Here is a 13,350-nt window from a genome sequence, read left to right on the forward strand (position 1 = left end):
TAACCCTAACCCTAACCCTAACCCTAACCCTAACCCTAACCCTAACCCTAACCCTAACCCTAACCTAACCCTAACCCTAACCCTAACCCTAACCCTAACCCTAACCCTAACCCTAACCCTAACCCTAACCCTAACCTAACCCTAACCCTAACCCTAACCCTAACCCTAACCCTAACCCTAACCCTAACCCTAACCCTAACCCTAACCCTAACCCTAACCCTAACCCTAACCCTAACCCTAAACCCTAACCCTAACCCTAACCCTAACCCTAACCCTAACCCTAACCCTAACCCTAACCCTAACCCTAACCCTAACCCTAACCCTAAACCCTAACCCTAACCCTAACCCTAACCCTAACCCTAACCCTAACCTAACCCTAACCCTAACCCTAACCCTAACCCTAACCCTAACCCTAACCCTAACCCTAACCCTAACCCTAACCCTAACCCTAACCCTAACCCTAACCCTAACCCTAACCCTAACCCTAACCCTAACCCTAACCCTAACCCTAACCCTAACCCTAACCCTAACCCTAACCCTAACCCTAACCCTAACCCTAACCCTAACCCTAACCCTAACCCTAACCCTAACCCTAACCCTAACCCTAACCCTAACCCTAACCCTAACCCTAACCTAACCCTAACCCTAACCCTAACCCTAACCCTAACCCTAACCCTAACCCTAACCCTAACCCTAACCCTAACCCTAACCCTAACCCTAACCCTAACCCTAACCTAACCCTAACCCTAACCCTAACCCTAACCCTAACCCTAACCCTAACCCTAACCCTAACCCTAACCCTAACCCTAACCCTAACCCTAACCCTAACCCTAACCCTAACCCTAACCCTAACCCTAACCCTAACCCTAACCCTAACCCTAACCCTAACCCTAACCCTAACCCTAACCCTAACCCTAACCCTAACCCTAACCCTAACCCTAACCCTAACCCTAACCCTAACCCTAACCCTAACCCTAACCCTAACCCTAACCCTAACCCTAACCCTAACCCTAACCCTAACCCTAACCCTAACCCTAACCCTAACCCTAACCCTAACCCTAACCCTAACCCTAACCCTAACCCTAACCCTAACCCTAACCCTAACCCTAACCCTAACCCTAACCCTAACCCTAACCCTAACCCTAACCCTAACCCTAACCCTAACCCTAACCCTAACCCTAACCCTAACCCTAACCCTAACCCTAACCCTAACCCTAACCCTAACCCTAACCCTAACCCTAACCCTAACCCTAACCCTAACCCTAACCCTAACCCTAACCCTAACCCTAACCCTAACCCTAACCTAACCCTAACCCTAACCCTAACCCTAACCCTAACCCTAACCCTAACCCTAACCCTAACCCTAACCCTAACCCTAACCCTAACCCTAACCCTAACCCTAACCCTAACCCTAACCCTAACCCTAACCCTAACCCTAACCCTAACCCTAACCCTAACCCTAACCCTAACCCTAACCCTAACCCTAACCCTAACCCTAACCCTAACCCTAACCCTAACCCTAACCCTAACCCTAACCCTAACCCTAACCCTAACCCTAACCCTAACCCTAACCCTAACCCTAACCCTAACCCTAACCCTAACCCTAACCCTAACCCTAACCCTAACCCTAACCCTAACCCTAACCCTAACCCTAACCCTAACCCTAACCCTAACCCTAACCCTAACCCTAACCCTAACCCTAACCCTAACCCTAACCCTAACCCTAACCCTAACCCTAACCCTAACCCTAACCCTAACCCTAACCCTAACCCTAACCCTAACCCTAACCCTAACCCTAACCCTAACCCTAACCCTAACCCTAACCCTAACCCTAACCCTAACCCTAACCCTAACCCTAACCCTAACCCTAACCCTAACCCTAACCCTAACCCTAACCCTAACCCTAACCCTAACCCTAACCCTAACCCTAACCCTAACCCTAACCCTAACCCTAACCCTAACCCTAACCCTAACCCTAACCCTAACCCTAACCCTAACCCTAACCCTAACCCTAACCCTAACCCTAACCCTAACCCTAACCCTAACCCTAACCCTAACCCTAACCCTAACCCTAACCCTAACCCTAACCCTAACCCTAACCCTAACCCTAACCCTAACCCTAACCCTAACCCTAACCCTAACCCTAACCCTAACCCTAACCCTAACCCTAACCCTAACCCTAACCCTAACCCTAACCCTAACCCTAACCCTAACCCTAACCCTAACCCTAACCCTAACCCTAACCCTAACCCTAACCCTAACCCTAACCCTAACCCTAACCCTAACCCTAACCCTAACCCTAACCCTAACCCTAACCCTAACCCTAACCCTAACCCTAACCCTAACCCTAACCCTAACCCTAACCCTAACCCTAACCCTAACCCTAACCCTAACCCTAACCCTAACCCTAACCCTAACCCTAACCCTAACCCTAACCCTAACCCTAACCCTAACCCTAACCCTAACCCTAACCCTAACCCTAACCCTAACCCTAACCCTAACCCTAACCCTAACCCTAACCCTAACCCTAACCCTAACCCTAACCCTAACCCTAACCCTAACCCTAACCCTAACCCTAACCCTAACCCTAACCCTAACCCTAACCCTAACCCTAACCCTAACCCTAACCCTAACCCTAACCCTAACCCTAACCCTAACCCTAACCCTAACCCTAACCCTAACCCTAACCCTAACCCTAACCCTAACCCTAACCCTAACCCTAACCCTAACCCTAACCCTAACCCTAACCCTAACCCTAACCCTAACCCTAACCCTAACCCTAACCCTAACCCTACCCTAACCCTAACCCTAACCCTAACCCTAACCCTAACCCTAACCCTAACCCTAACCCTAACCCTAACCCTAACCCTAACCCTAACCCTAACCCTAACCCTAACCCTAACCCTAACCCTAACCCTAACCCTAACCCTAACCCTAACCCTAACCCTAACCCTAACCCTAACCCTAACCCTAACCCTAACCCTAACCCTAACCCTAACCCTAACCCTAACCCTAACCCTAACCCTAACCCTAACCCTAACCCTAACCCTAACCCTAACCCTAACCCTAACCCTAACCCTAACCCTAACCCTAACCCTAACCCTAACCCTAACCCTAACCCTAACCCTAACCCTAACCCTAACCCTAACCCTAACCCTAACCCTAACCCTAACCCTAACCCTAACCCTAACCCTAACCCTAACCCTAACCCTAACCCTAACCCTAACCCTAACCCTAACCCTAACCCTAACCCTAACCCTAACCCTAACCCTAACCCTAACCCTAACCCTAACCCTAACCCTAACCCTAACCCTAACCCTAACCCTAACCCTAACCCTAACCCTAACCCTAACCCTAACCCTAACCCTAACCCTAACCCTAACCCTAACCCTAACCCTAACCCTAACCCTAACCCTAACCCTAACCCTAACCCTAACCCTAACCCTAACCCTAACCCTAACCCTAACCCTAACCCTAACCCTAACCCTAACCCTAACCCTAACCCTAACCCTAACCCTAACCCTAACCCTAACCCTAACCCTAACCCTAACCCTAACCCTAACCCTAACCCTAACCCTAACCCTAACCCTAACCCTAACCCTAACCCTAACCCTAACCCTAACCCTAACCCTAACCCTAACCCTAACCCTAACCCTAACCCTAACCCTAACCCTAACCCTAACCCTAACCCTAACCCTAACCCTAACCCTAACCCTAACCCTAACCCTAACCCTAACCCTAACCCTAACCCTAACCCTAACCCTAACCCTAACCCTAACCCTAACCCTAACCCTAACCCTAACCCTAACCCTAACCCTAACCCTAACCCTAACCCTAACCCTAACCCTAACCCTAACCCTAACCCTAACCCTAACCCTAACCCTAACCCTAACCCTAACCCTAACCCTAACCCTAACCCTAACCCTAACCCTAACCCTAACCCTAACCCTAACCCTAACCCTAACCCTAACCCTAACCCTAACCCTAACCCTAACCCTAACCCTAACCCTAACCCTAACCCTAACCCTAACCCTAACCCTAACCCTAACCCTAACCCTAACCCTAACCCTAACCCTAACCCTAACCCTAACCCTAACCCTAACCCTAACCCTAACCCTAACCCTAACCCTAACCCTAACCCTAACCCTAACCCTAACCCTAACCCTAACCCTAACCCTAACCCTAACCCTAACCCTAACCCTAACCCTAACCCTAACCCTAACCCTAACCCTAACCCTAACCCTAACCCTAACCCTAACCCTAACCCTAACCCTAACCCTAACCCTAACCCTAACCCTAACCCTAACCCTAACCCTAACCCTAACCCTAACCCTAACCCTAACCCTAACCCTAACCCTAACCCTAACCCTAACCCTAACCCTAACCCTAACCCTAACCCTAACCCTAACCCTAACCCTAACCCTAACCCTAACCCTAACCCTAACCCTAACCCTAACCCTAACCCTAACCCTAACCCTAACCCTAACCCTAACCCTAACCCTAACCCTAACCCTAACCCTAACCCTAACCCTAACCCTAACCCTAACCCTAACCCTAACCCTAACCCTAACCCTAACCCTAACCCTAACCCTAACCCTAACCCTAACCCTAACCCTAACCCTAACCCTAACCCTAACCCTAACCCTAACCCTAACCCTAACCCTAACCCTAACCCTAACCCTAACCCTAACCCTAACCCTAACCCTAACCCTAACCCTAACCCTAACCCTAACCCTAACCCTAACCCTAACCCTAACCCTAACCCTAACCCTAACCCTAACCCTAACCCTAACCCTAACCCTAACCCTAACCCTAACCCTAACCCTAACCCTAACCCTAACCCTAACCCTAACCCTAACCCTAACCCTAACCCTAACCCTAACCCTAACCCTAACCCTAACCCTAACCCTAACCCTAACCCTAACCCTAACCCTAACCCTAACCCTAACCCTAACCCTAACCCTAACCCTAACCCTAACCCTAACCCTAACCCTAACCCTAACCCTAACCCTAACCCTAACCCTAACCCTAACCCTAACCCTAACCCTAACCCTAACCCTAACCCTAACCCTAACCCTAACCCTAACCCTAACCCTAACCCTAACCCTAACCCTAACCCTAACCCTAACCCTAACCCTAACCCTAACCCTAACCCTAACCCTAACCCTAACCCTAACCCTAACCCTAACCCTAACCCTAACCCTAACCCTAACCCTAACCCTAACCCTAACCCTAACCCTAACCCTAACCCTAACCCTAACCCTAACCCTAACCCTAACCCTAACCCTAACCCTAACCCTAACCCTAACCCTAACCCTAACCCTAACCCTAACCCTAACCCTAACCCTAACCCTAACCCTAACCCTAACCCTAACCCTAACCCTAACCCTAACCCTAACCCTAACCCTAACCCTAACCCTAACCCTAACCCTAACCCTAACCCTAACCCTAACCCTAACCCTAACCCTAACCCTAACCCTAACCCTAACCCTAACCCTAACCCTAACCCTAACCCTAACCCTAACCCTAACCCTAACCCTAACCCTAACCCTAACCCTAACCCTAACCCTAACCCTAACCCTAACCCTAACCCTAACCCTAACCCTAACCCTAACCCTAACCCTAACCCTAACCCTAACCCTAACCCTAACCCTAACCCTAACCCTAACCCTAACCCTAACCCTAACCCTAACCCTAACCCTAACCCTAACCCTAACCCTAACCCTAACCCTAACCCTAACCCTAACCCTAACCCTAACCCTAACCCTAACCCTAACCCTAACCCTAACCCTAACCCTAACCCTAACCCTAACCCTAACCCTAACCCTAACCCTAACCCTAACCCTAACCCTAACCCTAACCCTAACCCTAACCCTAACCCTAACCCTAACCCTAACCCTAACCCTAACCCTAACCCTAACCCTAACCCTAACCCTAACCCTAACCCTAACCCTAACCCTAACCCTAACCCTAACCCTAACCCTAACCCTAACCCTAACCCTAACCCTAACCCTAACCCTAACCCTAACCCTAACCCTAACCCTAACCCTAACCCTAACCCTAACCCTAACCCTAACCCTAACCCTAACCCTAACCCTAACCCTAACCCTAACCCTAACCCTAACCCTAACCCTAACCCTAACCCTAACCCTAACCCTAACCCTAACCCTAACCCTAACCCTAACCCTAACCCTAACCCTAACCCTAACCCTAACCCTAACCCTAACCCTAACCCTAACCCTAACCCTAACCCTAACCCTAACCCTAACCCTAACCCTAACCCTAACCCTAACCCTAACCCTAACCCTAACCCTAACCCTAACCCTAACCCTAACCCTAACCCTAACCCTAACCCTAACCCTAACCCTAACCCTAACCCTAACCCTAACCCTAACCCTAACCCTAACCCTAACCCTAACCCTAACCCTAACCCTAACCCTAACCCTAACCCTAACCCTAACCCTAACCCTAACCCTAACCCTAACCCTAACCCTAACCCTAACCCTAACCCTAACCCTAACCCTAACCCTAACCCTAACCCTAACCCTAACCCTAACCCTAACCCTAACCCTAACCCTAACCCTAACCCTAACCCTAACCCTAACCCTAACCCTAACCCTAACCCTAACCCTAACCCTAACCCTAACCCTAACCCTAACCCTAACCCTAACCCTAACCCTAACCCTAACCCTAACCCTAACCTAACCCTAACCCTAACCCTAACCCTAACCCTAACCCTAACCCTAACCCTAACCCTAACCCTAACCCTAACCCTAACCCTAACCCTAACCCTAACCCTAACCCTAACCCTAACCCTAACCCTAACCCTAACCCTAACCCTAACCCTAACCCTAACCCTAACCCTAACCCTAACCCCTAACCCTAACCCCTAACCCTAACCCCTAACCCTAACCCTAACCCTAACCCTAACCCTAACCCTAACCCTAACCCGAACCCGAACCCGAACCCGAACCCGAACCCGAACCCGAACCCGAACCCGAACCCGAACCCGAACCCGAACCCGAACCCGAACCCGAACCCTAACCCGAACCCGAACCCGAACCCTAACCCTAACCCTAACCCTAACCCTAACCCTAACCCTAACCCTAACCCTAACCCTAACCCTAACCCTAACCCTAACCCTAACCCTAACCCAAACCCTAACCCTAACCCTAACCCTAACCCTAACCCTAACCCTAACCCTAACCCTAACCCTAACCCTAACCCTAACCCTAACCCCTAACCCCTACCCTAACCCTAACCCCTAATCCCTAACCCTAACCCCTAACCCTAACCCTAATCCTAACCCTCTAACCCTCTAACCCTAACCCTGACCCTAACCCTCACCCTGTTCCTCATCCTCACCCTGACCCTGACCACTGACCCTGACACTGACCCGTAACCCTGACGAAGACACTGACCCCTGACCCTGACCCCTAACCGTGACCCTTACACTGACCCCGGACCCTGACCCTAACCATAAACCTTACTCTATAAACATGGAAATATCTACACCACCATCTGTATAAACACGTAAATATTTATACCGCTATCCGTATAATCATGTAAATATTTAAGCCGCTATCTGTATAAACATGTAAATATTTATGCCGCTATCTTTATAAACATGTAAATACTTATACCGCTATCTGTATAATCATGTGAATAACTATACCGCTATCTGTATAAACATGTATTTATACCGCTATCTGTATAAGCATGTTAGTGTTTATACCGCCATTTGTATAAAAATGTAAGTGTTTATACCGCTGTCTTATAAACATGTATTTATACCGCTGCCTGTATAAACAAATAAGTATTTACATCGCTGACTGTATAAACATATAAGTATTTATACTGCTGTCTGTATAAACATATAAGTATTTATACCACTATCTGTTTAAAGATATAAGTATTTATACCGATATCTGTATAAACATGAAAATATTTATACCGATATCTGTATAAACATAAAAATATTTATACACATATCTGTATAAACATATTAATATTTACACTGAAATCTGTATAAACATATAAGTATACAGATATTTCTAGAAACATATAAATATTTATAGTTATCTGTATAAACATATAACTATTATTTATACAGTCATCTGTATAAACATACAAATATTATTCAAACAGATATATGTATAAACATGTAAATATTTATAAAGATATCTGTATAAACATATAAATATTTATACAGATATCAGTATAAACATGTAAATATTATTTATACAGATATCTGTATACACATATAAACATACAGATATCTGTATGAACATATATTTTCACAGATATCTGTATAAACACAGAAATATTTATACAGATATCTGTATAAACACGTAAATATTTACACCGATGTCTGTATAAACACCTAAATATTTACACCGATATCGGTATAAACATGTAAATATTTACACTGCTATCTGTATAAACATGGAAACATCTACAACGCTATCTGTATAAACATGGAAGTTTCTACACCGCTATCTGTATAAACATGAAAATATCTACAACGCTATCTCTATAAACATGGAAATATCTACACCGCTATCTCTATAAACATGGAAATATCTACACCGCTATCTGTATAAACATGGAAACATGTACATCGCTATCTATATAAACATGGAAATATCTACACCGCTACGTTATGAACATGGAAATATCTACAACGCTACCTGTCTAAACATGGAAATATCCACACCGCTACCTGTATAAACATGGAAATGTCTACACCGCTACCTGTAGAAACATGGAAATATCTACACAGTTATCTCTATCAACGTGGAAATATCTACACCGCTACCTGTAAAAACATGGAAGTATCTACACTGCTATGTGTATAAACATGGAAATATCCACAGCGCTATCTCTATAAACATGGAAATATCTACACAGCTATCACTATATACATGGAAATATCTACACCGCTATCTTGTGAACATGGAAATATCTACACCGCTATCTGTATAAACATGGAAATATGTACACCACTATCTCTGTAAATATGGAAATACCTACACTGCTATCTGAATAAACATGGAATTATCTCCACTGCTATCTGTATAAACACGGAAATATCAACACCGCTATCTGTATAAACATGGAAATAACTACACCGCTATCTGTATAAATATGGGAATATCTACACCACTATCTGTATAAATATGGAAATACCTACACCGCTATCTCTATAAACATGGAAATATCTACACCGCTATTTCTATAAACATGTTAACATTTACACCGCGATCTGTATAAACGTGGAATTATCTACACCGTAGTCTCTATAAACATGGAAATATCTACACCGCTATCTCTATAAACATGTAAACATTTACACCGCTGTCTCTATAAACATGGAAACATCTACATTGCTATCTGTATAAACATGGAAATATCTACACTGCTGTCTCTATAAACATGGAAATATCTACACCACTACCTGTATAAACATGTAAATATCTACACCACTATCTGTACAAACAGGTAAATATCTACACCGTTATCTGTATAAACCTGTAAATATCTACACCGCTATCTGTATAAACATGTAAATATTCACACTGCTATCTGTATAAACATGTAGGTATTTACACCGCTATCTATATATACATATAAATATTTTCACTGCTATCTGTATAAACATGTAAATATTCACACCGTTATCTGTATAAACATGTAGATATTTACACGGCTATCTGTATAAACACGTAAATATTATCACCGTTATCTGTATAAACATGTAAATATTAACACCGCTTTCTGTATTAACATGTATTTATACCGTTATCCGTATAAACATGTAACTATTTATACTGCTATCTGTATAAACACGTTAGTATTTATACCACTATCCATATAAACATGTAAGTATTTATACCGCTGTCTGTATAAACATGTATTTATACCGCTGTCTGTATAAACATACAAGTATTTATACCGCAGTCTGTATAAACGTATAAGTATTCATACCGCAGTCTCTATACACATATATGTATTTGTACCGCTAACTCTATAAAGATATAAGTATTTATACCGATAATTGTATAAACATAAAAATACTTATACCGCTATCTGCATAAACATATATTTACACACATATATGTATAAACATAAATATTTACACAGAAATCAGTATAAACATATAAGAATTATACACATATTTGTATAAACATATAAATATAGTTATCTGTATAAATATATAAACATTATTTGTACAGTCATCTGTATGAACATACAAATACTATTTATACAGATATCTGTATAAACATGTAAATATTTACACACATATCTGCATAAACACATAAATATTTACACCGATGTCTGCATAAACACGTAAATAGTTACACCGATATCTGTATAAACACGTAAATATTTACACCGATATCTGTATAAACATGTAAACATTTACACCGATATCTGTATAAACATGTAAATATTTACACCGCTATCTGTATAAACATGTAAATATTTACACCGCTATCTGTATAAACATGTAAATATTTACACGGCTATCTGCATAAACATGTAAATACACCGCTATCTGTATAAACATGTAAGTACGTACACCGCTATCTGTAGAAACATGTAAATACACCGTTATCTGAATAAACGTATATTTACACGGCTATCTGTCTAAATATGTAAATATTTACAGCACTGTCAGTATAAACATGTAGATATTTATACCGCTATCTGTTTAAACATGTAAATATTTATACCAGTATCTGTATAATCATGTAAATATTTATAACGCTATCTGTATAAACATGTAAATATTTATACTGCTATCTTTATAAACATGTTAATACTTATGCCGCTATCTGTATAAACATGTGAATACCTATACCACTGTCTGTATAAACATGTAAATATTGATACCGCTATGTGTATAAACATGTAAATATACTGCTATCTATATAAACATGTAAGTATTTATACCGCTATCTCTATAAACATGTTAGTGTTTATACCGCTATCTGTATAAACATGTAAGTGTTTATACCGCTCTCTGCATAAACATATAAGTATTTATACCGCTGACTGTATAAACATATAAGTATTTATACTGCTGTCTGTATAAACATATAAGTATTTACACTGCTATCTGTTTAAAGATATAAGTATTTATACCGATATCTGTATAAACATGAAAATATTTATACTGATATCTGTATAAACATATAAATATTTATACACATATCTGTATAAACATATAAATATCCAAAGAGAAATCTGTATAAACATATAATTATTTATAAAGATATTTCTATAAACATATACATATTTATAGTTATCTTTATAAACATACAAATATTTATACAGTCATCTGTATAAACATATATTTATACAGTCATCTGTATAAACATACAAATATTATTTATACAGATATCTGTATAAACATGAAAATATTTATACAGATATCTGTATAAACATGTGAATATTTATGCAGATATCTGTATAAACATGAAAATATTATTAATACAGATATCTGTATAACAATATCAACATACAGATATATGTATGAACACATATTTTCACAGATATCTGTATAAACAAAGAAATATTTACACCGATATCTGTATAAACACGTATTTACACCGATATCTGTATAAACATGTAAGTATTTACAACGCTATCTGTATAAACACGTAAGTATCTACACCGATATCTGTATAAACACGTAAATATTTACACTGCTATCTGTATAAACATGGAAATATCTACATCGCTATCTGTATAAAATGGAAATATCTACACCGCTACCTGTATAAACATGGAAATATCTACACCGCTACATGTATAAACATGGAAATATCTACACCGATACCTGTATAAACATGGAAATACCTACACCGCTACCTGTACAAACATGGAAATATCTACACCACTATCTATATAAACATGGAAATAACTACACCGCTATTGGTATAAACATGGAAATATCTACACCACTATCTGTATAAACATGGAAATATGTACATGACTATCTGCATAAACACAGAAATATCTACACAGCTACCTGTAGGAACATGGAAATATCCACACCACTGCCTGTACGAACATGGAAATATCCACACCGCTACCTGTATTAACATGGAAATACCTACACCGCTACCTGTTTAAAAATGGAAATATCTACAACGCTATCTCTATAATCATGGAAATATCTACACCGCTATCTGTACAAACATGGGAATATCTACACCGCTATCTGTATAAACACGGAATTATCTACACCGCCGACTGTATAAACATGGAAATATCTACACCGCCATCTCTATAACCATGGAAATATCTACAACGCCATCTCTATCAACATGGTAATATCTACGATGCCATATCTATAAACATGGAAATATCCACACAGCTATGTCTATAAACATGGAAATATCTACACCGCCATCTGTATAAACATGGAAATACCTACACCGCCATCTGTATAAACACAGAAATAACTACACCGCTATCTGTGTAAACATGGAAATACCTACACCGCTATCTGAATAAACTTGGAAATATCTACAACGCTATCTGTATAAACATGAAAATATCTTCACCGCTATCTGTATAAACATGGAAATATCAACACCGCTATCTGTACCAACTTGGACATATCTGCACCGCTATCTGTATAAACAAGGAAATATCTACACCGCTATGTGTAAAAACATTTAAATATCTACACTGCTATCTGTATAAACATGGAAATATCTACTCTGCTATCTGTATAAACATGGAAATATCTACACCGCTATCTGCATAAACATGTAAATATCTACACAGATATCTGTATAAAGATGTAAATATTTACACTGATATCTGTATAAACATGTAAATACACTGCTATCTATGTAAACATTTGAATGTCTACACCGCTATCTGTATAAACATATAAATATCTACACCGCTATTTGTACAAACATGTAAATATCTGCACCGCTATCAGTATAAACATGGAAATATCTACACTGCTATCTGTATAAACATGGACATATCTACACCGCTACCTGTATAAACATGTAAATATCTACACCACTATCTGTACAAACAGGTAAATATCTACACCGTTATCTGTATAAACCTGTAAATATCTACACCGCTATCTGTATAAACATGTAAATATTCACACCGCGATCTGTATAAACATGTTGGTATTTACACCGCTATCAGTATATACATGTAAATATTTTCACCGCTATCTGTATAAACATGTAAATACTCACACCGCTATCTGTATAAACATGTAGATATTTACACCGCTATCTGTATAAACATGTAAATATTTTCACCGTTATCTCTATAAACATGTAAATATTAACACCGCTATCTCTA

The sequence above is a fragment of the Pan paniscus genome, chromosome 16, assembly GCF_029289425.2.
Source record: "Pan paniscus chromosome 16, NHGRI_mPanPan1-v2.0_pri, whole genome shotgun sequence".
Classification (NCBI taxonomy): Eukaryota; Metazoa; Chordata; class Mammalia; order Primates; family Hominidae; genus Pan; species Pan paniscus.